The 25,773-nt window shown below is 43.4% G+C and overlaps 1 protein-coding gene across 7 annotated transcripts in view; it reads left to right on the top strand.

Moving 5' to 3' along the window:
* The window catches only part of ZBTB20 (zinc finger and BTB domain containing 20), a 519,668-nt gene that overhangs the window by 303,808 nt on the left and 190,087 nt on the right, over window positions 1-25,773 (top strand). For 6 of the 7 annotated variants that reach the window (XM_055712470.1, XM_055712467.1, XM_055712471.1 and 3 more), the window contains one exon: window positions 21,054-21,154. The exons of the other annotated variant lie outside the window; for it this stretch is intronic. The gene's annotated coding sequence lies outside the window, so the exon portion shown is untranslated. The remainder of the gene's footprint in view (window positions 1-21,053; window positions 21,155-25,773) is intronic. 7 annotated transcript variants of the gene reach the window in all.

Genomic DNA, 25,773 nt, shown 5'->3' on the forward strand with positions numbered 1-25,773 from the left:
CACTCACGAGAACAGTTCCTGTAAAGGCTGCCGCTGAATGATCTTGCACTGAAGTTCTTGGAGGCCTTGACATTGACTTCAGAACGGAGCTCAGTATCGAATCACATCCAACCGAAATTAAAGTACTTGCTGCTTCTTACAACCAATAAGTAAAGTCATGCAAGGTTTGGTGGTTTTACCGCTTGGCAATTTTTGCAAATATTTTCTTTGGTTGCGATCCATGTGGGGTTTTCAGTCCCTCCCCCTGCTTCAGTTTCAGTCTGAAGTTTGACTGAGCCTGAAAGCTTCAAGTGGAAGATAGACAAAACCTCCGAGTTTGATCTGGCTTTGCGTTAGAACCATAAAGAACTGTGAACTCCTCTTTTTTCACACACAAAACCGTAAGTTGACCGCAGACCTTTTTCAGCACTGAGCAGCGAGGGTTAGCTCTTTCTCCTCGTTCCCTGGTGCAGTGGAACCCCTCTCTGAACCTAAACTAAATCACCAGCCCTTAACAAAACCCGCAATTAAGTTGGCTGATCCCTTCAGTAAAGAGCCTTACATACACAGAGAAATAACCTTTACGTACATCAAAGCCCCAATCCAAATGGTCCCAGCTTTTGGCTAAATTGGTGTTAAGATCCTGACTTGGCTGTTGCATCACCTTTCTGCAGTGTACTCAAAGCAGCTGAGAGATCAGAACATCCCAAACTTTCAGGCAGTTCACATCACAGATAGAAACATAATGGATTTTTTTTTTCTTTTTTCTAAATGGGCTATACTGAACGCCCACACACACTTTTGGGTCTGATCTTTGAAGCTTATCTCTGATTTACTTTCTCCCTCCAGGCAGTGTAAGTCTGAAAGACATAAGTACTTCTGAAATGGAAAGTTCTCAAAGCGCGGCGCTAAATGTCTGAAACTTCAAACTTCTGCCTGTGTAACACTTGTTCTCTGGTTATAGTGAAGTCAAGGGCTGTCACTCTGGCAACTTTCACTGAGAAGGCAAAACAATGTTTAATCTCTTCCGTTAAGAGTCTCTGTGTTGCTCTAAACCTCTCGGTGTTTAAATTATTTAATTAATATATTTATTCTGCAAGTCTCTGTGGTAGAAAGGGAACTTGTCTTTGCTGGTATTTATGTACAGCAATGTGGAGAAAATCAGCAGTCTTTCTTGTCGCGGTGTAAGCTGCTTATTGACTGTAGTCCAAGGTTATAATGGCTTGTCCATGGTCTAAAATCATTAGGGTGAAAATGGGCAATTTAACATCATATTTTAACCCTCTATTTAAACACTTTGGGATGGTAAGATGATAAATTGTCTCATTAGCAGTACTTCTTTGTCTACTGTGTAACAGTTTACCATAGGTACTTTAAGAAGTGGAAATAAATACATAAAGGTTGTTCCTTTATAGATGCGCTGTTTGCTTCTAGCAGTAGCCATTTTAGTTACAGCACGCCTTCCAACTAGTAATCTAACAGTGCTTCACATGCACTGCCAAATTAACCCTCTCTCTTTTAACCATAGATAAAGAGAGAAAAGTATCATCTCTTGTCTGACAGGAGCAGAGAGCAAATGGTAGTCTTTTGCTCCTGTTCAATCCACCAGTTGATACTTTTGGGGAAGAGAATATATATAGATATATAGATATTTATGTAGTAGAATGAAAACGATTGTTTTCTGCACAACAGTTATTTTGTTTGATGTGATATGCTGCTTGTTCTGTGACTGTTAACTGCATCAGACAAGAACAAAGCACAGAAAAGGATGTAATGATAAAGGTACAGAGAGATTCAGAAGTACTGGAACACTTCAGAAGTACAGGAACTTAAGCTATATACAGAGATAAGTTTTGTAGTAAAAGTACCTAAAAGCAACTGATTTGTTTTCAGCATGTTGCTCATTTTAAGGTATTCTAAATGTTTTTTCTTACGTTATGTTCTAAGCCTGTCTTTTTCAGAAGTTGAACAACAGCTTGTTTTCCAGGGTCACAGCATTGAAACAGCACTGATTCCCTTCCTGTAAATCAGAAAAGAAAGTGAAAGTTGATTTTGAATTAAGTCACGTGACAGGGAAAGCTATGAAAGTAACAGAGATCTGCAAGTTACTGAGGTAAAGCTACCGCTAACCAGAGATCACTAATTACCAGTTGCAGAGTGTGTTGTGACATGGAACATTGGAACAATTAAGTCATGGTCTCAGCTCAAGGATAAAGAAGTAGCAAGGTGCACAAACGGTAAAATGAAGGATTTTTCTTCCTATCCCGGGCTGGGAAAAGGGGGTGGGTGTATAACAAGAACGGAGGGAAAAGAAATTGGCTTTAGGAGACCTGAATCTGTATCCCAGATCCATTGCTGTGTGATCTTTTCCTCTATCTATGTCTCACTTACCCACCTGTAAAATGGAAATATTTTTTTCCTGCCCTCACAGGGCTGCTGGAAAGGAAAACTTGATCCGATTTAGCCAGGCTCAGGCACGCTTAAAAAAAAAGCCTGCAAATATAGCACATAGATCCCCCCCCTTTGCTGCCTTGTTTGTTTTCTTCCTCCGTGCATGCTTCTAGTTCCTGGAACCGAGGCGAGTTCCAGAGCTAGCATGGGTCTGGGCTGCTGGCAAAACAAAGCAGGTGCAAATTACGGTGGAAATTAAATAGCTGGTGCTTTGAGGCAGTGGAGTGCCCAGTTCACCTCAGGGTATATGTCTGCATTCACAAAACATGGCTATCATGCATACCCTGATTCATTAGATGTGTTATCCAGCAAACAAGAAGCCTAATCATATTTTAGCAGGAACATTCTTATGATAAACTCTGCTTTAGTGAAACTCTGCATATAGTGCAATTTCTCCCGGCCGCGTATATTACACGGTGAAGAAAACCTACCCCGCTGCGTATCAGAAGGCTGTAATTTCATTTAGGGGTTCTATTGACATCATAAACTGCAAGAGCAGAGCTCAAGTGGCTATTTAAGTCATAGGAACTTCAGACTGAAATTACTGCCTGGCAGTAACCAGCCCTCCCCCCACGGGCCCCCACATACGTACTTCATGTTTTCATCCCTATGCCTATAAATAATAAATCTCTTCAGTGGCTTCAGAAGAGAGCGGTTCCAAAATACCAGCGTTATCCGCCACCCTCGCCAGCGGTGGCGACTTCCCGACAGGCAGGGGAAGCAGCGGGAGCCACAGACCAAGGTGGGACCATGCCCGGAGGTGGCCGGTGCTCCGGGGATGCTGCTCTGCTCCAGCTCGGAGGCGTCCACCAGCTGTGAGCAGTGAAAGGTGAATACACCCGTGCTTGCTAGTGAGGCTGTTTGTTGCCATCATAGCTGACATACCTGACCTTTCCCGCTCGTACGCTGTAGATATCCACCCTGGCGCATGTGAAGATAAATGCACTGTGCCACCTGTGATCATCTACAAGGCTACAGCACATCTCCTATTTATACCGTGCCTCGCTGAAATTGCTCCTTGCAGCCCCACGGCTGCCCCACTGCTGGGAGAGGGGACGGGTGCGGGCAGAGGGCTTGGCGGTGTCCCAGCTCCGTGCCTGGGAGGGCAGTGCCAAACTTCCCTGCGGTGCAGCTTGATGCACCTAAGCAAAAAAAAAAAAAAAAAAAAAAAAAAAAATCCCCCTTTTTATTTTAACATTTAAGTAATGCACAAAGCAGTCACATTGATAGAAGTGCATATATTTCATCAGTATGGGCTTGTTTCAAGAAGAGTGAAGTCAGGGAGCATTTGCTTTTTATCAGGGAAGTGAGGTTAACCGCTCATTAGAGCTTGTCAAGGAACCTCACATTTCAGCCAGGCGCAGGAAGAGACTTTCAGTAGGACAATGGACAAGAATTGTTGGGTTTGTGCGCTGTAGATACCCGGTGCAGGCATTTTAATTCGGCTGTCTGAAAACCAAAGCATGTCAAATTCACATATATGTTAATCTTTTTTTTCCCTTCTCTTAGTTTTTTGCCAGATAGCAGGAAAAGTGTTGTTTGTACTCTGTGCTTCCGAGACCTTGGGGTGCAAGATAGGTGTTACGTTACCAGCGGGAACAGAATTAATATTTATTTATTTTCTCTGAGCCAGTTTGTCCCTTCTTACATTTCATTTCACAGAATGCTCGTTCACCATGTTAAATTTTAAAAAGCACCCAGTTATATTATGACTTATTTCCATTCTATATAAAGGAAACTTTTATTTTGCTTTTGGACCTAGCTTTTTCCTGGAAAATCAATTAAATCGTTGCCTCTCCTTCTTAAATGCCACCATCCTGTGATTCCTGAGACCGTGGTACAGCTTAAATGAAACAGCAGCTTTGAAATTAAATAAACAAGGTTTATATAGTTATTAGACATGGCAGCCTGCAGTAGCAGGGCAGACTTTTCTGCTCTGAAGGTAAGCTGTTCACGCTTGTATTTCATCTGGCTTTGAGCAATAAACTACACTTCTGAGTCTGGATAGACAGTTATCCTGGAGAAGATGCTTTCAGTATTCTTCATGGATCTGTGAGAGCAGCTTACACGCATGCACACAGCATAAATAGGAGAAGCGAGTTTTGAACTCCGTGTGGCTGACTGTGGGCCTCGGCATGCAGGGACTGGGAGCATCTCTGCTCTTTCTGCTGCTCTCCTAAAATGCTCTAGCCAGGTCCTTTTGTGCTGTTCCTTACCCACTTCCCTCTGCTTTATGGACTTCTGAACCTTGCTATGACAGAAGTTATGATGCTGGCGGCGTGCGTACTGCGAGGGGAAAAAAATAAAGTCCACAAACTGTGGGTAACAGCAGATCCCACAATGCAGTGAAATCAAAATAGGACGGTGTATGCCAAACACAGTGTTCTCATGGTCCTTATCGCTCAATGGAATAACTGGAAATGGTTACAGTTTCCTTCATTTAGTATAACTGAATTTATCAAGGGCTCAATGTCTCCGGTGAGATATTGACTGCCTGATGGCATGCGTCCTAATTTCAGGACGTGATGTCCTGGCATGAAGATAGGGTAGCCTTTTGTCCCACTGCGTCTTGAGTGCCTGAAATCTAAAGCTATCTAAAGCTATGTTACTGTATTGGTGTCTGTCCAACAAAGATGTGTGTTCTACTTGTACCATGTGGAAAAATGAATAAAATATCTAAAGTTAAAAAACAATTCATAAACACCATATGCACATACATACTGCATGCACAACTTCTCTTTGAAAATATTACAATGGGACACCCTTCCAGATTCTGGTTTTAAAAGACTGTAACTTAATTTCATCTACAGGTTTTTAGTCAAAAAATACTGCAACAGAGTCTGTTTTCTTTCAAATCAGCAAAAGTATCATAGAATAGAGATTGTTCTTTAAAATGAAATATCAATCTGTCTGTCTAACATACCGTGCTTCTAAAGCTACAGACCTCTTAACTTGGAGGTGCCAAAAACTGCATCACACTCGGGGATACTGAGGCAGGAATTGGCGAAGTGACTTACCTAACGCTCTGCCCCGATGGGCTCTGTCTGACTCAGTCCCCTGCATTAGCTGCTTTGATTAACTCACCAGAAGAGCCGGTGTAGCCTGGATGGTGGATGTGGGTCTGGAGGGTTCTGCAAGTCCCCGAGTCATGTTGTGGGGACAAAAGCTTTCTGCTTGGGAGCCAGAGCCTCTTAGAGCACTGATACCGGGCCCTAGGTGAGGAAAGGGGCTGCTCCCAGCTGTGAAGCACCAAACTTCTCGTGGCACCTATCTGCTGGGAGAGGCGTTATCGTTCCTGCTGAACACCTGCCTCGCCAAAAAAACACAGGGAGAGGCTTGGATGCTTTTTTGTTCCCCTTTCCTGTTTGCTACAGCCGTACCATTGTTTGTTTTGCTGGCATAGGGCTGCAGTGTCTTTGTAAAACTGGAGAGAAGCTGTGGCACAGGGTTAGAAATGAGATGGATGACGCTGCTGCGGCAGGGAAAGAACAGAGAATATCGAACGCACTCTTTCTTCCCAGCCCTGAGATCTGCATCTGAGTTTAATATTAGATAGGATCACTGAGGATAATTGTGGTTGGCAATTTTTACTTTTTAATGACTTAAAATGACCTGTGATGTATTAGGCACAGCAGTGTCGCTCCATAGCATGACTTCATCCTGAGACTTCCTGCCTCCACTGGAACGAGGGGCGTCGATGGTACCACTTCATCCATATTGCTGCTTCCAGCATGTGGTACCCTGCCGGGTGGGGAATGCTGCAGCTGTTTTTACTTTAGAAATATTAGTAGGATGTCTGATATTATATCAATGGGACTTGCTGCTCCATAAAATTGACTGCTCTGTAGAGCAAAGACACAAGTACAAGGGCAAGCTGAGTCATTGGCTGTATTTGGATGTGTTTTCACGTACTTTTGTGGGGAAAAGACGTATACTTGACAGGAGGAAGGCTAATTCTTCTCTGTCAGTCAGTGGAAGGCAGAAGGTTTAGTGAGAAGAGATCAGATGGGCTTGAATGAATTTTGTAATTCTGAACGTATCAAGGAAATAGAGCTGAATGATGTATAGAGAACTCCTCTGTCAGTGTGGAAAATTAGAGATTTGAACAAGATGAGTTTAATGCTGAAATGAAACGAGAAGAAGTTTATGATTAATAGGGTCTGGCAGAGACAGCATACTTATATATAATTTTGGAGGCTTAGGAATTGATCCTTGGGTAGATGTGGGTCTGAGGGCTTAAGGGGAGAGAGGTGCCCCCACAGGGAACCCCAGCTGGCTTGTCTCTTTTCAAGGAAGAACCCAAAAGTTTTACACAGCAGGCATAAAATCAGGTAAATATTCTATTTCATAAATTCAGAGCATCTTTTAAAATATAAGGTTGAAAAGATAAGTGTTTGTTGAGCTGAAACAGGCTTTTGGTCCTGCTTCAGGGCAAGACGTTTTCCTTCTGGATACTGCGTCCACCCAGCTGAGCAATACCGAACACTGGACATGGAGGCCAGGTTTTCTGACCCCTGTGATGATCAACCTGCATACTGAAACATCAGTTTGCTCCATTAGCTCATAAATGGTGAAATACGCAGATAGAGAAAATTTGCCTCGTCTTACGTGGCTACAGATGCAGCTCATAATCATTAAAATTACTCATTGGCCTGTGAGGAAAACATAAAATTATTTTGTAGAAACTAACAGGAAAAGGTAAGATTCACAGCTCACTTGTTATCTTTATCCTAGGCAAATAATTAGCTGTTTTATTATATTCTAAGGAACTTCAGAAACTTGGGTTGTATTCTTCCCTCAGGACGCGATGAGTTCTATATATTTTGCCTTGCGCGCTCCTATTTTGAAATTTTCCTTCAGAGTGAGAATTATTTCTCCTTTGAACACCTTTATATTTTTTCCCTGTGCAAGAGAAAAGCTGTGTTGTCATACCAATGTTGCCTGACTTACAATTATCTGTGTAAAGTCAGCAAACACAGAGTAATTACTTCCAATACAGAATTTGCAATAAGCAAGTTCTATTAGAAATGGGGAGAGCGCAGCTATGGTCTTTGCCTACCTTTCTCCAGAGCCCCATCCTAGTGCGCTTTTCTTTAGGTGGCACTCCCACATCAACTTGTGTGTGTGACCCGAACAGCTGTTTGTCATCTGTCATCGGTGCCTTGAAATATGATGGAGAGACTTAGAAATCCTATTAATTGTGGTGTCCACATCCTCTCTTCATTAGAAGTTTAAAATTGCTGTTCAAATATTTCATAATCAAAAATTAATCCCAGTCTACCTGTTCCAAATCATATATTACGCCCTCTGGGAATGAATCCCAAATCCCTGTTACAATTTGGATGCTTTCTCCTCTGGGTATTGATTACAAATTCTGGTTATTGTTCACATACTTTGTCATAGGGGGAATTAATCTCAAGTTCCCATCTACTGTTCTGGGACTGAAAGCTATCTATAATTAAGATTTTTCTATTAAATGGATATTGACGATGAGTTTTTCCACCTACGTTTTTGGGGTTATCTTCTGGCAGGAAAGCTCCGTCTCAGCTCATGGAGAGATTCTTCATGCCGAGTATCCTGACTAAGAGTTTTCAGGCCACTGTGAGTGCAGGTGTTTCGCAAGAGCATAACAAGGTGGCATAGCTGAGGTGTTCTCGAATGCTGATGTCGGGTAAGGAGACGTGAACATTTTCACAAGGACTCAGCAAAGTGGAGCAAATAAGGCAGCTGAATAAAATCAAAAGCATTGCATCAGAAATGTAGAGGAAGATGCAGATGTGCAGCTTAGCAGTCGTGAAGCACCCTACAATTGCAAACCAGTTGCCACACGAAACCATAACAATCTTAGTTATGTAGAAAGGAGGAATAATTTGTCCTCCTTTTCAGCGGTGGGTGGAATAAGAGTGAAGATACTGTGGCGAGAGCTAGTGGTGTAAAAACACCAGAGAGACCGGGTTTTTTTTGATGCATGAATCTGCGTTCTGTCTGATTAGTTTCAGCAACTTTGACTACAAAAACAACTGCTATTATTTCCACATAGATACAGTCATTTTCCAAATAACGCTGCAAAGCACAGAGAACAAAAGTCTTTAGTTCCATAGCTATGTCTATCTCTTTTTCTTCATGAGTGGAAAATCAGATCAGAACAGCCCTGAATTTCAGAGAAGCTGAATCCGGACCTAGGTTTTCGTGTTTCAGACCCACCGCTGCTGCTAATAGACATGGTGTTTCCAGTGGCAACAGTTGGCTCACGCATTCTTTCACACTTCAGAAGAGATCCCCGTTTCCTTTTTTCCCCTCTTCTTTAGCAGTGGGCAGCCCTGCAACCTTTTGATCATACCGACTTTGTACGTTACATGACTGAACTCAGCTATGCCAAACATCCTTTTAGAAAGTTTGACATTCGTGCCATTTGAAAAAAAAAAAAAGGGGGAGAGAAGGAGAGAAGGGGAAGAATGAATCCCGGCGGTTTCCTCCTGCCCTTTTGATTAAGAGTGCAGTAAGTCAGCAGACGAGGTGGGACTTTTAACAAGCAGCGGGGTGTGCAAACTGGTTGTGATCTGTGATGTGTGCACACACATGCACACGGAGGAAAGGAAAGAAAAAGATGGAAGGTAGACAACAGTAATCAGAAATGACTACAACAAATTAGTTCATTGATGGAAAGTGTACAATGACAAAGAGACTGGATGAGACAATGGAGATGGCCTTTGATACTATCCTAAATCAGGTGAAGAAGATTGAACTCTGAAACCTTCAAGGTCCCTTACAGATCTAATAATTTCAATTCTGTAACAGCTTTGTTCCTGTTTGTTCCCTTGCAATTACTATTTTGTGTGTATATTCTATTTTATTTTATTCTGTTCTACGATAAATTTTGTGTACTTCCAGTTCTTCCAGATTTTTGCCCAACTCTGTTATCACAGTCTTGGGGATGATGCAGAATTTATGGAAGTGAAATGGCTGTTGTAATGTTAGCAGGCAAAGAGGACAGGGACAAGACTTCACTATTTGCAAAAGAAGATGAGGAGACAAGGCTATCGCATAACTTCAGAGAAGTCATAAAACTGTTGTGTCTTGTAACCCAATCCTTTCCTTTAGCAAAAACGCCAAGGTCTCACTGGGGGGCTGGGGGGGAGAAAGTGTCCTAGCCTTGCAGTGAGTTAGAAGATTGCCCAGCTTGCTCCCTTCCCAGTGCGCTCACTTAGAGTTTTGCTGCATTTTAGAAATTTTAGCTTCCTTTTTCTGTTCCTCCAGAAAAGAGACAAATCTCCTAGGAAAGTTGTGTAACTGGCCGCCGTGTGAGGTGGTCTTGGAGGAGACGGTGTTTGCGTTGCCTGGGAATACACACCCCACTCCTGGGGAGGGATGTGTCAGGTGGGCTCTGGGACGAGCCTGCTGTCCACTGGCATGTAGTCGGGACATGAAGTGACCCAAAGAGACGTCGTCATGTTGGTATTGCAGAGTCGGGGTAATCGACCCTTGTGAGGGGCAACTTCATAGCTTGGGCACATGGGCTTCTCTGTGCCTCCAGGGGTCATCCCACCCTGCGCTCCACTTCAGTCTTCAGACTGAAGCTGATCTCTGCTGAGTTATAGGAAAAGGCTTCTGTAGAAGGGGAATACTGAGGGGTTTTACATCTTCCTTCAGTATGCCCAGTGCTGGCCTTTGCTGAAGATGTGCTACTGGGTTGAATGAATGGCTGGGTTAGTGGTCTGTGATAGCTCCTCAGTTACTATTTTTCAAAAAGAGGGAGAGAGGAAGAAAGGAGAAAGGAAAAGGGACGTGTTAGGGGAAATAGCAAGCCAGAAGGGGCAGGAACATCAGACAGGTTCTTTAAAAGTCCTGAAGAAAAAGTACTGAGTGTTTTAAAGTAAGTTTGCAATGATGTGTAAAACAGTTCCCTGTGTGAAAATCTATATCGATTTTTTTTTCTTTGCTTGGATTAGAGATTGTTCTCAGAATAGAAAGGCTTTGACATTTTGCCTTCTCATGCACTTAATCAGTTGTTTGTGTCATCCACTCTCACACGCATGTGTGCTCTGTCTTCTCTCTGGCTGTCGGCAGAGGATGGCTGCTTGCTACTTCGTCCAGGTAGTTTGTAGAGCTACGGGTAAAGGATACTGGTGTTGGAGACCCTGCTGCAACTCTGGTGGTCGTGGGATGTGAGCTGGTAGGGATGACAGGCACTGGGTGGTGACAAGAGTGCGTAACACGAATGGCTGATGGCGATAGTCCATGATACAGTTGATTGCTGCATGTGCCAACCTACGGAAGTGTGTTGGCTTTCAAAACCGAAAGACTTCTATGTCTTCAGGGCTGGAGGTTACCGTCAGAGCACTTGCACCTGTTCCCACTCGGCTTCACAGTCACAAAAGGTAGCTTTGTTTTGGGGGAATTATTTTTTTTTTCCCTTTGGCAAAGGTGGTCACAAATAAGCTGACTGACAAGATGATGTGAAAACGAGCTCCTCTTGAACACTGCTGGTGCTGGTCCCTGTTACTACAGTGAGATTTTACAGCTGCTGTGGTCAGCAAAGCCTCCTGTGGCCAGAGACAGAGAGGACTTAGGGGAACAGTTTTTAGTGAAGGTTATTGACTTTTCTCCAGCAAAAATCATAGAATCACAGAATGGTTTGGGCTGGAAGGGACCTTAAAGATTACCTGGTTCCAACCCCCCTGCCGTGGGCAGGGACACTTTCCACTAGACCAGGTTGCTCCAAGACCCATCTGACCTGGCCCACTTCCAGGGATGGGGCATCCACAGCTTCTCTGGGTCGTCTGTTCCAGTGCCTCACCACCCTCACAGTAAACGATTTCTTCCCAATATCTAATCTAAATCTGCCCTCTTTTAGTTTGGAACCCCTTGTTTTGTTGCTACAGGCCCTACTAAAAAGCCCCTCTCCAGCTTTCTCATAGGCCCCTGTTAGGTACTGGAAGACCACTATAAGGTCCCCAGGGATGGAGCCTTCTCTTCCCCAGGCTGAACCACCCCAACTCTCTCAGCCTGTCTTCACAGGAGAGGTGCTCCAGCCCTCTGATCATCTTTGTAGCCTCCTCTGGACTCCAACAAAGTGGAGAACCACAGGGTGTTGCTGCTTGGCTTTTTGTACAGCGCTCCCTTTGCTTGTCGGGATGCTCTTAGCTTCTCCAGCTTTTCCTGTGACAGGCCTGGCCATTGTGGTGGCAGCAGCTTCCCTTTCCCTGTCAGCTGTGCTTTCGAGGGGGAAGGGGCAGCTGGCCGGGAGCTGGGCTTGTTGGTGCTCACTCCACGCGGTGTCATTGCATTGACGAGAAATCCTGCAGGACAAGCCGAGGGCGGGGGGGCGGTTGAACCTTGCAGGAATCAGCGACTGTTCCTCTGGGAACAAGGGAGCAAGCGGCTCATGGAGCCCTGCTTCCAAGTGGCTGTGTGCAGAGGGGCTCGCTGAAGCCATGTTTTTAACACAGTTGGGTTTAAATGGCCCATTTTTACCTCTGCACACATCATCTGCATCATCCCTTCACTTCCTTCCTCTTTAAGTGATGTCTTATGCATAGATTTGTCATTTACGCTCCAACTGCATTTTGCATTATTACATTTTAATGATATTTGAAGTTCTTGCATACATATTTGAGTTCACTGATACAAATGAAAAAAGAGAAATAATCAGCATACTTGGTTTATCTGATGCCATAAAAATGTTATATCATAACTTGGGCAATTTCTTGGATAAGATCAAATGCAACATCAGATCCTAAGAGAGGGTCCAAGTACAGCTGTCTGTCTGAATGACTCTAAAGTTAGGGTCAACAGCTGAACTTTGCAGTTTGGCCCTGTTTGTACCTCAGATAAAAAACATTTAACTGATTCTACCCCTTAAGCTTTGGAACTCGTGGGTTTGGTTAAAATGAAACTGAGATCTGGGTGGCCCTTGACCCTCACATTTTGTAGAAAGGAACATCTCACGTATTGGCTTTGTTTGAGGATGCTCTGCATGATCTAGAGGGTCTAACCTCCTCCACCCCGTTATCTCCTGCCGATTTACAATCTGTTATAATCTATTAGGAATCTTGAGGCTTGAGGGCAGAATTTTGTGTAGGGATAAAAGATGCTTTCATGTTGATGCTGTGGGATATTTTTTTTTTTTTTTAATTCTTTCTCTCATTCTCCGTTTCATGAAAATTCATTAATCTGTGACATTTAAAGACTCTGTCTGAGAGGTGTCTGGAGCAGCGGCCGGCTGCATACATCAATAGTTTCTCAGAGTCTGGCACTCTGTCAATATTTGGGGGCCTCAGTAACAGCACTTAAATGCACTGCCTGCCAGCCGTCACGCTCTTAGCATGTCTGTAAGAGTCTGAATGAGCGGATATTAGCACGTCAAGTCCTTTCACAACTGGCAACACTTTAGAGACAAACTGCTTGGTAGGTATCTCTCCTCTTCCCTCCCCTCCTGTTTTCTGGCATGTCTTCTTTGTTTATCTGATGTGATTTATGTATTTACACACAAATATGCATCCTGCAAGGAGGCATCATAAATCCTGAGGCTAGAGGTGGTATTATGGCATAATCTATATAACAATGGAAATGGGCTGAAGCTGGATTTGGACCCAGAACCAGATTAAGCTTGGGTTGACTCCTGGGCCAGTTGAGTCAGGAACAGAGTTTTGTTTGGATTTCACGGTGCCAAAATCTTTAGAGTTTAGTTCCAAATAATGAGAATCTTGGACAAAAAAATTTACAGGAAGTGCTACTGTGGCAGTATTTCAACCAGCTCCAAACCAGAAGTGGAAAACAAGCCATCTCAAGACTTGGGTTGTATTCAAATCAAAACCGTTAGAGCAGGTTCAGAATCCAGACCTTCTGTTCCTTTTCTAATCCTATCCCACTGCATAAATTGGATTCACAGCTGAATATTACTCTAGATTACCCGTGAAACCTCCCTTTTCAGTGGAAAAAAAAAAAATCAGGGAAGCAAAATGCATCTTTTTCTTCTTTCCCCTGGTAGAATAGGAAGTGCAGTAGAAGAAATTTGGATTCACAGACGCTTACTGCTGTCCTCGCAGCCCCCCACCCCCTTTTATTTGATTGAAACATTATGGCCAGGCAGCAATCAGTGTCTTTTTATTGTGCAGTCTTATTTTCTCTTTACCCGTTGTGCTTCACCTCTTGCTTACTATGTTGCTGGATCTATGGCTCTAAAACCACGTTGTCTGGAGAAGTGAATGGCTACAGTGTCTGGAAGTTTAGACTGGCTTTTTAGAGCTGAATTGCGGGCAGAAAGCAGGCCACGAAACTCCATCTGAATGTTTCCATTTCTAAGTCTCCATAGAATATTCTTTTTTACATCCTGTTTCATGCCGTATGTACTGAAAGGAGATGAAGGCATGGGTGCAGAGTGAGCCCTTCATTAGGAACATTTTCCTGACTGAATTTTGGGAACGAATTCTGAGAAGAATAAATCTGAAGTCAGAAGCTGGATGAAACCGCTTCCGTATTGTTCCTTCTTCAAAGTCCAGTAACACCAGCCGGTGCCCCTCAGCTGTGACCTCCCGCACAGCCTTCGGTGCCAGTTAGTGTCAACAACTTCTTAATCCTTTTCCAATAATGTCCAGAAAGTTGGGGTTTTTTTCCCCAATAAACTTCCAACTTTGCCCTGGTAACACCTGCAGAAATCTGGCCTGATAACTGAATAGACAAAATTATTCTGCTAGAGCTACCTTGCAAGAGTAAGTCAGAAACAAAAATAGCTAACTACCTCTTCCCAATCATTTCTCTGCTCTTTTTAGCACTCTCTTATCTTCTGCCTTTATCATAATTTTTCCCGTAATCCAACTACAGCTGCATATGATCTCCATTTTCCTGTTTGTGTCTCCAGAGCACCTGCAGTTATATAGTATTTTGTCACCTGTTGGAAAAAAAAGGAAAACCCTGGGAAAGTTTATGAACGTCTCCGCAGAGGCAGTGAGTAACAAGGGATGCATTTATCCCTGCGTCAGGCCAAGCAGCGAAGGGAGAACAAACAGGCTGAAGGCTTCTGTGAATATCAGAGATGTGTCTGGCTAGATGGCAGCAATGGCCAATAAGTACAGACAATCGACAGGGAGGAGGATTTATTTGTAATTATAGTCATTGCTCCTTTAGCGTGGCGTGGGGGCACTCATATGTGGAGGGGAATGACCAGCTGCACTTGCTGCCCTTGGGCAGAGCGTGATGCCGTGGGCAGCACAGTGCGGTCGGTCTGGCTCCAGCGGGCCCGGCGCAGGAGGCTGGGGGTGAGCCGCAGCCGCTGGGTCTCTGGCACGGCACCAGTGTCCCCTAGGGCTGAGCAGCAGCCCCAGGGATGGAGACAGAAAGCTGCGGTGGGACTCCAGGATGCCTGGAGCACCCAGGATCAGGCCTGCACAGTAGGAATAACCACCCCGTACACGCTTATGGTTGCTCTTTCTCAGCCTGTACTTTGCGTTGCCTTTTACACTCTCAGCGAAGTAACGCACAAGCTTACGGTAACCCACGCACCTTTTGTACGCGGGGAGTACATCGCAAGGCATAATGGGGCACATTTGCAACTCTGTCCCCAGTGTTTTAAAAACGTGACTGACTTTATCGTCAGTGACAGCTGTGTGTGCTTTGAGAAACCTCCCCGCCCCCAGCCCCCAGTGCTGCACAGCGAAGTTGGGGGTTCATAGTGTCGCGTTCGTTTCTGTGTCACTTGTGTTGATTCTCTAACAGCTCTAAAGTTGTCTTTTGATTAAGCGAGTCAGCGTTGCGAGATGCAAGGGGTCTCCAAAACGGAGGCAGGCAGACCTTCAGCCTCACGGGCTGTTCCCACCTCAGTGCAGACATTGAACTTGTGCTACCGGTGACAATCGCGTGCCTAAAGCCCCATGCAGAGAATTTGGAGGTTGCCTGCAAGGCTTTCCACTAAGCAGCTCTTTAAATCCAGCTACCTTTCCTTCCCTGGAGGGATGAGAGGATTTGTCCCCAAATAACAGTGGCACAAAAGTGCTGAGGGGATCTTGGGTTTCAGGCTTCCTTCAGTCCACGTCCCTGTTGGTTCTGGTGGCTGTAAGGAAGATGCTTTCTTTGAGCGCTGAAATTGATGAAGCAGGAAAAATCCAGACTTGTCGTCCGTTCATATTTTACCTCTATTAATAAGTAATTAATTAAAAAAGAAGCTGATGTTCCCATGATGGGCCGCTAAATATATGCAAGTGAAACTATTGGCATTAAAAAGAGATTTGACTGCAGTTGAGCAGTTATTTATATTATACTAAATCATATAGGCCCCAGTTGAGATGAGCAATCTATTGTGTCAAGCTCTGTACAGACACACTGTAGGAGGTGCGTCTAACCCCGACGAGCCCAGAGACAAAAGTGTGGACAGAGAGACAACCTCAAAGACATGAAACAATAACTCACCTTGGTTGCAAAGGCAAGGGCTGAACCGAGAAGGGAACGCAGATCCCCTGCCTCCTTGCTCTTTTTTCGTTGACAGCCAGTCGACTCAGTTCAGCCCTTAGATTTAGAACTGGGTGAAACTGTTGAGTCAAGTGTTTTATTTGCTAAAACCTGCTTGCCTCAGATATGGGTTAGCCAGAACTATGCAAAAAATAAATAAACGAGGAAAAAATTCAAAAGAAAAGTTCTGGAAAGAGAAAAGGTATTGTTTTGATACTTCTAAACAAGGTTCCTGTTTTTGTTTTGAAAGAAAGTAAAATGTAATTTCAATGTATCAAACACAAACAAAAACCTAGCCCATTTTGTTAAACACCTAGGTGGGTTTTGGTTTTGGTTTTGGTTTTTTTTTTCTTCTCCGTGTTTTCAGTTTGGTCAACTAGCCAAATAAATCAGTTATTTACACAACTGTAATTCTAATGAGAATGTTGGACCCTGGGGACTTTGGCTATATCTTTCAATACAGTACAGATTTATAATACCAAGTATTCTGCCTGGTTCTCCATATACAATAGCGAGCAGTCCAGTGCACTGGGGAGATGAGGGCACTGGGGAAGACCCAGTGCCTTTTAGCTCTTAACATTTTTATTTTCAGTTGTAGTAGTATTTTGGAGGGTATTGCTTACAAGATAAATTTTGCATTTATTTGAGCAACTCACAAATGGGATTCACTGCAAAGCTATCATTAAAGGGAAATAAAGCAGAAGAAGGAACAAAAGATACATTCTTAGCAAAGTCTGACATGTAGACGTTTTCAGAGAACCTTGTCGCCACAGGAAAAATGCCATCTTTTCACTCAACACAACCCCCAAAAATCCTGAAAAAAGACACAGGTAAGTACAGGGGCTGTTCTTACAGTGCTGCGACTCAAACGCTGTTCAACTGTATTGTTGTCTATCTCTAGTGTTCCTACCTTACCAGCAATTTAGTCATTTCTATGTGATCATTCCTATCTTGAAGCGGTTTCGTCTCGCTCCAGTTCAAAACCACAGTGCCCATTTTCTGTGAGTGACTTCTGGGGGGGGGCTGCTCTGGCATCAGGTATTCCTGATGTGGTCCTTGCTCATGTAGGTGTTGCCGCTCCTTGGAGGTAGCTGTTAGGGACGGAAGGAGTCACTTTAAGTTTGTCTGTATGTTGCTTTTCCTTTTCTCATTCTAACCTGCTTAGTTCTAACCCTCTAACTAATATCATTGAGTGTTTTCTCAATTTATATATGTCCATGAGAATTAAACCCATGAGCTTATTGAACCCTGTAACCTTGTTAGAGAAGCGCTTACAGGGTGCGGTGCTTTCTTCCCAGCACCGTCAGTGAGCTATTCCTTCTGCTCCTTTCTTGCAGGAGAGCCCCATGGCCTGAGCTCTGAGAGCCCGAGCACTCCCCCACTCGCTCTGCAGTGCCTCAGCCTGCGGTTTGGTGCTCGTGCTGCTCCCTCCAGGTGACGTTCTCTGCCACGTGCAGGGACGATGCTGCTTGTGGCTCTGCCCCAGCCCCAGTTGCAAGGCTCGGGTGTACATCCCAGATGACCTCGCTGTGATGAAACAGACTTCTTCCTACAAACCTAAGTGGCCTGCTGAGTTAGTGGTGGAGAAAGATGCCTGTAGGATTGCTAGGTCTTGACTGCTAAGTCCTTGAAGATTAGGACCAAGCTTTGCAGTGGAGAACTCTTCAGCATTCACTTCCCTTGACTGAAGAATCGTAACTGTAGAATCACTAATGCCAGCCTTGGTTGGAGAGTCTAGCTGCAGAAGGACATCCAAATAGGGAGCCATGGATAAAATGTAAGAAATAAGACTTGTCCGAGCCCTCTCTGACTCCTAACAGGTACTCTTTGATGAGATTAGCTTTGTGCACATTTTTGGAAATTTCTTTTGACATCTGTGAAGGCTTCATATCACTTTGTCCTTACCTCCAGAAGTCTGGGGCACTGCCAGACAAAGCGAGGGTCTGTTCCAGGCTGTCAGGTTTCTTTCTCCCTTCCATTACCTCACAGCTACCCCATGTAATATTATCTGGTGTTGGGTGCCCTAGGGTTCAAAGTGGAACTGTAGTAGGAAAAAAGGGTAGATAAGATGGGTGGGGCCGGAGACTTGACTAGGGGAGCTGAGGGTCACTGTAGCATGCAGGAGGCACGGGCAAACATTTTTGCTGAGTACATATGCATGTAGGGAGTAGAGAGGTGCCTTCATTAGTTTTCATTTCTTCTGTTGCATTTGGGCAGTCCTAGTACTCAACCCTAACGCTCAGAATATTCCCATGAGATTACTTGGTGCCTGTGAGACTTGCAGCCCCGAGACGAGAGGTGCAGGCTGTTGCTGCCAGTGCCCTGGTGTAGAAAATTGTGGAGAAGTGAAATTTTTACCTCTGGTGATTGCTGTTTTCTTTGTGTGCTGACTGCTACTGTACCAAGCGAAGGTTTGTCTAGACCAGAGCTCAGGGTTACTTATTATCCTCATAATCCATTTCCTTTTGTCGACAGCAGTGGCTTATGTGGGCAGGTCAGGAGGGAATGCTCACATCACGGGTAACATCTTTTCTATGATCTTCATTAAGCTTTGGACCATTAGCTTAAGATGCGTGATTATTTTGTTTGTTCGAACAGCAAGACAAGCAGAGTCTCCTCTGAGTGTTTCTTTCAAGCAAACCAGCATGACTGAAAACTGGGAGCTTGCCAGAAAACGTTACGTGAAATAGTAGTGGCAGGTTCATCTTAGTGTGGGCGGAGAGAGATCTGTACCCTCGATTTTACTACTTCAGACATGCAGTGTCCATATGCCATAGTTGAGCTGGTTTTTGGATGGAGTTTGAAGGCTACTACTTGACGTACTTTGTGCAAACACTGTGTGAGTGCTGTAGATATATGGTCTTACGGATATGAGTATCAGCTGTTGTTGCAGTCCCAACACACAGCATCAATATTCAGTATGCTATAGATGGTCCCGTTTTTCTCCTTTATTTTTAGTGTTAGTAGACCGAGCCAAATACTAAAAGGGGGGTGGGGGGTGGGTCACGTGATTAAATTAATACCATTAATTATTTAGAAACAATCAAAGGAAATACAAGACATCTGGCTTTAAGCCCAAACAACTCATGGCACTGCTGTTGCCTTGTAACCTCATCAGCTCTTAGTCCAGTCATCTCTCTTCTTTCATTATGGACACAGGAGATGCTCCCCCCCCTCCCCCCCCGGCTTCTTTCCTGCCTTATTTCTGGCAACTTGGAACACAGATCATAAGACTGGACTACGGAGTTGTCTGGTTTTGTGTGTATAAACTCTGATTAGTTCTGTGATGAAAAGGCACCCCCCCCTCCCTGCCCCCCCATCCCCATGGTATACAATAGCGTTTGATTAGCAGTGCACCGCAGCCATGAGTTGCGTTTTTCTCTTCATCCATGTGTTGGGAACTAGCTGCTGTAGGAGGGAAAGACACTGCTGTTCCTGCGGTGCTGAAAGTCGTTAAACACGTGTGTTACAGCGGGCTGCATGCAACGTGCAGCAGGAGACGGTTCCTGCCCTGACGTGTGGGCAGCCGACCTAGGCAGGAAGGCTGGAGGAGAAATGGCATCGCGGAGCGTGGAAGCGCTTTGCCCGTGATTGTGCAAGAGGGCTGTGGCAGACCCGGTCCGCTGACCCTGGCTCTAACCTTCCCCTGGCTGAGGCCAGTGGTCCGATCCTTTGTAGCCGTGGCCAGGTATTTTCCATTGGAATGATGTTTTATGGTGGAAACTCTTCTTTTTGAAATAAAGATTTTCCTTGGGCATAAATTTTACCCAAGAGAAGTCAAAACAATTATTTCCTAACTGCTGATTCTGGAAGGCTCTTTACTCCCCGCACACACACACCGCCCCCCCGCCCCCCATCCCTTCTTTTTCTAGCTAGTTGATGGAAAAATTCCGTTTTGGTTACCTGAGAAGTGCATTTTTGTGGAAACACCTTCTCATGTGGACAAAAGACCCACTAGGCTGGTCTTTTTATTCCATCTCAGGAATAGGACATTTGGGGGGCCCTTCCCCTCCAAGTGCTTACATTTTCATGATAAGGTAGTTCCATTTTCTCTTCAGCTCAGTCTTTGTTAGTATAGATGATTTAATACAACCTAATCATGCAGTTCTCATCATCTGTAGGTAAATCGGTATATATATACAACTTTCTGAAATGTTTTTACATTTATTGGGGCTAAACAAAGTTTCTCGCTGATCATTAGAATTGCACTGGTGAATGTGGACCCATTTTGATTACTAGCAGATGTGTTGAAGTCATTCTCATTACGTCTACGTCAGTGGAGAGGCACAGACTTTCATTTTCTTCCTTTAATCCGAAAAGTGTAGTTTTGCTGGCTATTCTCTTAATGGCTGCTGAGAGTTTCTTTGAAGAACTCTTATTTTATGGAAAAGCATTGAGGTTTCTGCACAGTAGGGATCTCTGGACAGTCTTTACCTACTCTTGACTACTGTTTTGAAGATGCCCATCCCCAATTATCTGTGAAAAAGTATTGAAATACGCTTCCTTAGTTCTGAAGAGCTTACTTTATAGACTACTGCTCTCTATTATTTGTAGTATTCCATAGCCTATACTTGTCCTCAGAGAATGAAGGCATCAGTTGAACATATTGGGTGTGATTTTTCAAAGTATGCAGTTATCCACATTTGGTTCCCAGTGCATTTGATGTGTGTTAACACTACCTTCAACAAAGGCAGAGTTAGGCCCATGCAGAAGGCTTTAAAAACAAAAAAATGAAGCCCGCCTCTTGCACCCTGGGCTATTTGCAGGCAAGAACATATGTTCTAAGTGCTTCTGCTGCTTTGCGGGGTGTTTGTTGGAGGGGCTTCGGCTGCTCTCTGATTAATGGTGTAGTTCATTTTGATGCTATGATAGATTTGTTTCTTTTGTCTCTCTAAATGTATCATATGTTTTCAAAGTATTGTATTTCTTGGAACTAAAGTTAAACAAAACCTCTCGATATCCAATAAACTAAAAAACCCTCTTAGATTAAGCTGTTCCAAGGTTTTGTTTTACTTGTCTCCTTATACTGAAGCAGCACACTTTATTTTGTTGTCCTCAGATGTAGTCATTATATACAGTTTGTTGTTTATGTAAAACTTATATTTTTCTTTTCCTTTCTCTCCTCTCCCTTTACTTCGCCTTTCCCTAACATCTACGTTGCGTGTTGACGGCAAGAGCAGCAGTGGTTGGCAGTTTTCCTCAACTTTGCAAGAGAGAGAGAGATTTGGTTGGAATGAAACCTTGCTCTCCGTACAGCCTGCTTGAGATGCAGCATTGAAAGGTATAATCTCATTTTCTGTCTTGAAACCAAAGCTGAAAACCACAAACAGGTAGAAATCTTGGTGCCAAACCACCTGTTGATTCATAGCCGAAAAGCCCTTGGCAATACATTTCTCACTGTATCCAGCTGGAGCGGCTGCATGGCTGATACCCACAGTATCTGCCTGTACCTGCATGTTTGGTAAAGAGGCTAATTAATTTGAGAAGTTTTGGATTGACATTTAGGTAGAGTAGGGCAAATAACTTTCTGATCCTAGCCTTGCTTTTTGCCTAGAGTAGCACACATCACTCATATAACTTGGTTCAGCATTGAAAATACCAATCCTGAAGTCCCATGCTGTGCATTATAGAGCAAAATGAGATTTGTTGAAACAGCTGTGTGTGGAGAGGCCGTATCTGCAATAGCATAATATCCTGGAGGTCAGAATTGAGGTGGACGGATAAAACCGTGAAGATAAAAGTTGCAAAACACCCCACTAGTACATCAATACTTAATCTTTTGAGAGTATTACAATTCAGAAAAATCACTTGAAATCAAGTTAAAATGCTGTTCTTGAACTGCTAAACATATGCTTCCTGTGACATGTGCATTACAGACACAGCCACCGTGTGCTAATATGGCATTAAAATTTTGGACTCCACCCACAAAAATTAATAACATTCTCGAAATAAGAGTGATGTAGGATGCTGACACATTTAAGTCCATATGTTCTTGGGCATGTGTCCTCCAGTGCATGAGAGAACTAGAAATCCCAGGTATTTTTCTTATTTCCTGTAAAGCCACGCTGGGAAAGGAGGAGAGCGTAAGTGATGGCAGGCTGGCCGGCTTTGGCCCATGGATAGCTGTACAGTAGACCCATATTTTATATTTTTACATGCCCTTATCTGTTCTTTCCTGTTAGTGGTACTAGTTGACTTCCATGGACTTGCATGAGCATAATTCAGAACAGATTTGGGCCACGCTATTGATGTTTGTGCGGACTGCTTGATGTTTGTGAAACAATGATTTCCTGTGGATCTGTAGCATTGTCCAGTGTTGTACAGTGCTTTCATATGTATATATGACTGGTTAAAACGCAAAAAGTATTTTGAAACAACATGACAAGGAACAGTAAAAGCTGCACAGTAACTGAGCTATACTTGGCTGCCCATATAATGTCCAATTAATGTGGTTACTGCACTCTGAAGCCTTTCCAAGGCTGAATAAGACATGCTGTGGCCTGGTAAAAGACACAGTTTTTTCCCAAATCTTCTAAAGATTTCCATTACAGATGCTACAATGACATGAGGACGCTGTAATCTGTATCTTTAGTAGCAGTAACAATGTGTGAAGTATATCCCCAAAATCTGAAGGTGTGAATTCTAAGCCATCAGCGAGCTGTGTGTGAGAATTCCATACAGTAAAACCTAATTCTGTGCTGAAGAGGAACACTGTGAACTCCCAGCATAAAATAAAAGATGTTCTGCTCTCTACTGCACTTTCTTGAGCCAAACTTGGGAACTAAAAGCCAAGCGAGGTTCTTTCATCACCAGTCATAAAGATGCTGTAAGTCAGATTGTCCCCTCAGGCTATATTTTGACAATGTAGTAAATTGAGCTTTGGGAACTTTCTACCAGACCGAGAACTCTGTCACCTCAAAATGCAAAGCATGGATCCATTATAAATTCATTCTTCTGATGCAGTTTTTAAAATATATTTTGATGTGTTGACTTTTACCAGCAAGTTCCATGCCTTATCTGCTATCTTTTGTTCCGTGCTGCTAACATTAACATATATAAGGGCTGGCAGAAATATGATCTCATGCCCTCACATGATCCAGAAGAAATTTTTACTGTGGAGTAACCCATTAGTGCAGTCTGTTAATGTCGTTAATAATCAAGCGCCATCAACTCCGTTACTCCCCTGCATCTTGTTGTCTTCCTGTTCTCCCCTTTGTACTCAAGTCTACACTGGAAGGTGGCAGAGGCATCAGGACGAGCAGAATTTGATCTGTGTTCCGAACGGGATCAGAAAATGTGTTGGATTTTGTACATGTGTATCAACACTTCCAATTTGGTGAGCTGTGTTGAGAAGAGTGGAAAAAAGCTGAGTCTTCTTTCTTGCACGAAAAAAAGCCAGAGTGGTACAGGAAAAGTACATGGGCAAATTCCTTTTTGCCTGAACTCTAGAGAAGCTCATGAACAGGCAAAGCTGCAGAGTTTTGATCTGAGGACGAGTTTGGCCAGTATTAAAATTTCTCTAAAATTCTTATTGTTTTCTTCTGCCCTCCTCCCCTTTGCTTTTCTGTGTTGCGTGATGGATGTATCATGCCCAGATTTTGCAATTGTAGCTTTGTGTTTAAAAGCCACATAGACACAATGAATGTCTTACTAAATTACATTTCAGAATTCTTCCAGGGAGTTTGTATTTTGGAAGGACAGAGCTACTTGCAAAATCTTCAATTTCAGAAAAGTTGTGCATTTGAATCTATGTGTTTTCCTTGATTTTGGTGGGCCAAGACGATTCTCAATCTGATGATCTTGGTCTCCTGGAAAGAATAGAGGAAGAGGAGGGAAGAACTTCACAGTGAGGTTGCTGATACTGCTATGTTTAAAGCCTATTGTTTCCTGGAGGTTTGCAAAGTTTTCTATTTGTTTTCCTTCTCTCTCTGACCTAATTAATTTTACGGGATATCCCCAAGGACATAATTTATATGACAAATGAATTACATTAAAAGTTGCTGTCATGGTAAGAACCCCCTTGTTTATGGTAAATTTAATATGTTTCTCTGTGTTCTTTCACTCTATAAATAGTGATCTACCCGTGAATAGTTCGGTGTGTTTTATTTTCCAGAAAATTTTGGGTGCATAGTGACTTATTGTCATTATTAAAAATACTAAAAAATATAAATGAGAAAGGAGAAACATTATTGTAATTTAGCTGTGGTTAGCAAAAAGCTTCTGAATGGTGCTAGCTGAGAGGTAGGGCTCTTTCTGTTGACTTTTTCTTCTTCAGAAACAGATTTATGTAGAAAAGGGTCAAATAATAACTAATATACAAGTCTGCTCACCAGTTCTCAGCTTACTGTAAAATAAAAACATTAGCTCTCCAGACGGGAGCTGTAGGAAGGAAAAGCACGTACCATTTCATTGCTGCGTTCAGGACTGTCCCATCTGCAGCCTTCGTGTTAGTGAAGCTGTTTAACCCCTTGAAGCCCACGGATCTTTGTCCTATATTTTCATGCAGCCTTTTTTTTTGTATCCCCGCAACCTACTGACTCCAGGAAGGTAATACACACATTCAAACGTTTACCCTCGGCTTCCAAGGCTGCACACGCTTTCCTGAAGGATTAAAGAGCCACGAAGGATAATTGCCGCTCCTGGTAAAAGCAGTAGGCGTTTTGTTAATAACGAAAGCAGGAGCAAGCTCACTGTAATTTTGGGCCAAAATACAAGTTTGGAATTTATTTGGATTCCAAAATTTTCCAGTAGCATTGCAGCTAGGTGCTTACTCCTGAGGTTGAATAGTGACACTGAGTTTCCTTTTCCAGAGAGCGAAATGCAGAAAGTTGCTTAAATGAGGACAAAGCAAAGTACATGCTTCTTTAACGATTTTTGTTTTGACTAGATGGAATAATCCAAGGAAGGGAACTTCTTTTGTAAAAACTTACTAAATGGAGGAAAACATCCCAGCATTAGTTCAGCAGAATATCCCAGCCAGTGCTTCAAGTTAAGCTTGTGCTGCAGCGCTGTGCTGACGTGGAGCGCCTGTGCCCTGGCAGCGGCTTTTTGCCCCGTCGGTGGCCGGGTCCCAGCGGCTCTCCCACACCCTGAGCTGCATTTGGGGAGGATCTTTCCTTAACTGCCAGGAGCTGCCGAGCTGGTAAATTCGCCTCAGGGGATGATAGCAGGGAAAGGGTGTTGTGCAGCGAACTTATTTTGAAGCACTAGATGCACTTTTTTTAGTTTTCTATTTCCATCCTGTGTTCCCGGCTTTTCTAAAGGACTCCTAAGTAATTTCAAAATTAAATCACTTCACTAGCAGTTCTGTGGCCCTCATAAATATGATGAAGCCTGACTCTCTGTCACTTTTTCTTGAGGTGCTTAACAGTCTTACGGCATTTAAAAAAAATCTTCTGTCTACGTCAAGACAGCATATTTCTTTAGTTAAAGATTAAGGTTCAGAAGCAAATATAAAATAGTTATTTATGTTAGGTCTGCACTAACTCTGACTTTTTTTTTTTTTTTGAGATGGTATATTATTTTCCTTTCTTTAGAGGGATTATAGAGAACACGGTGCTGTCCCACAGTCCCCAGCTTCAATTTTAAAATGGATCAAGTTCAGGTTCTGACATACTTGGCAGAGTACCATCATTTTTTCTACCCCTCCCTCAATCTGGGCCATAATTGCGGATATCCTGTGGACCGCAGCCCAGAGACTGCCAGTCCTGGGAGCATACGGAAGGGAAGAGATGATGGTAATAGCTTTGTAGCTTGACCTGACATTTGCATTGTTTCTCAGTCGCTAAGTGTGATGAGGAGAGCAGAGGGTTTGGCATGAACTGTAAGAAACTGGTCATGATTTGCAGAGGCAATCTCCCCTACCTGACTCAGATGTTATTACAAGGTGCTGTTTGCACT

Source organism: Falco cherrug, chromosome 5 (genome assembly GCF_023634085.1).
Source record: "Falco cherrug isolate bFalChe1 chromosome 5, bFalChe1.pri, whole genome shotgun sequence".
NCBI classification, from domain to species: domain Eukaryota; kingdom Metazoa; phylum Chordata; class Aves; order Falconiformes; family Falconidae; genus Falco; species Falco cherrug.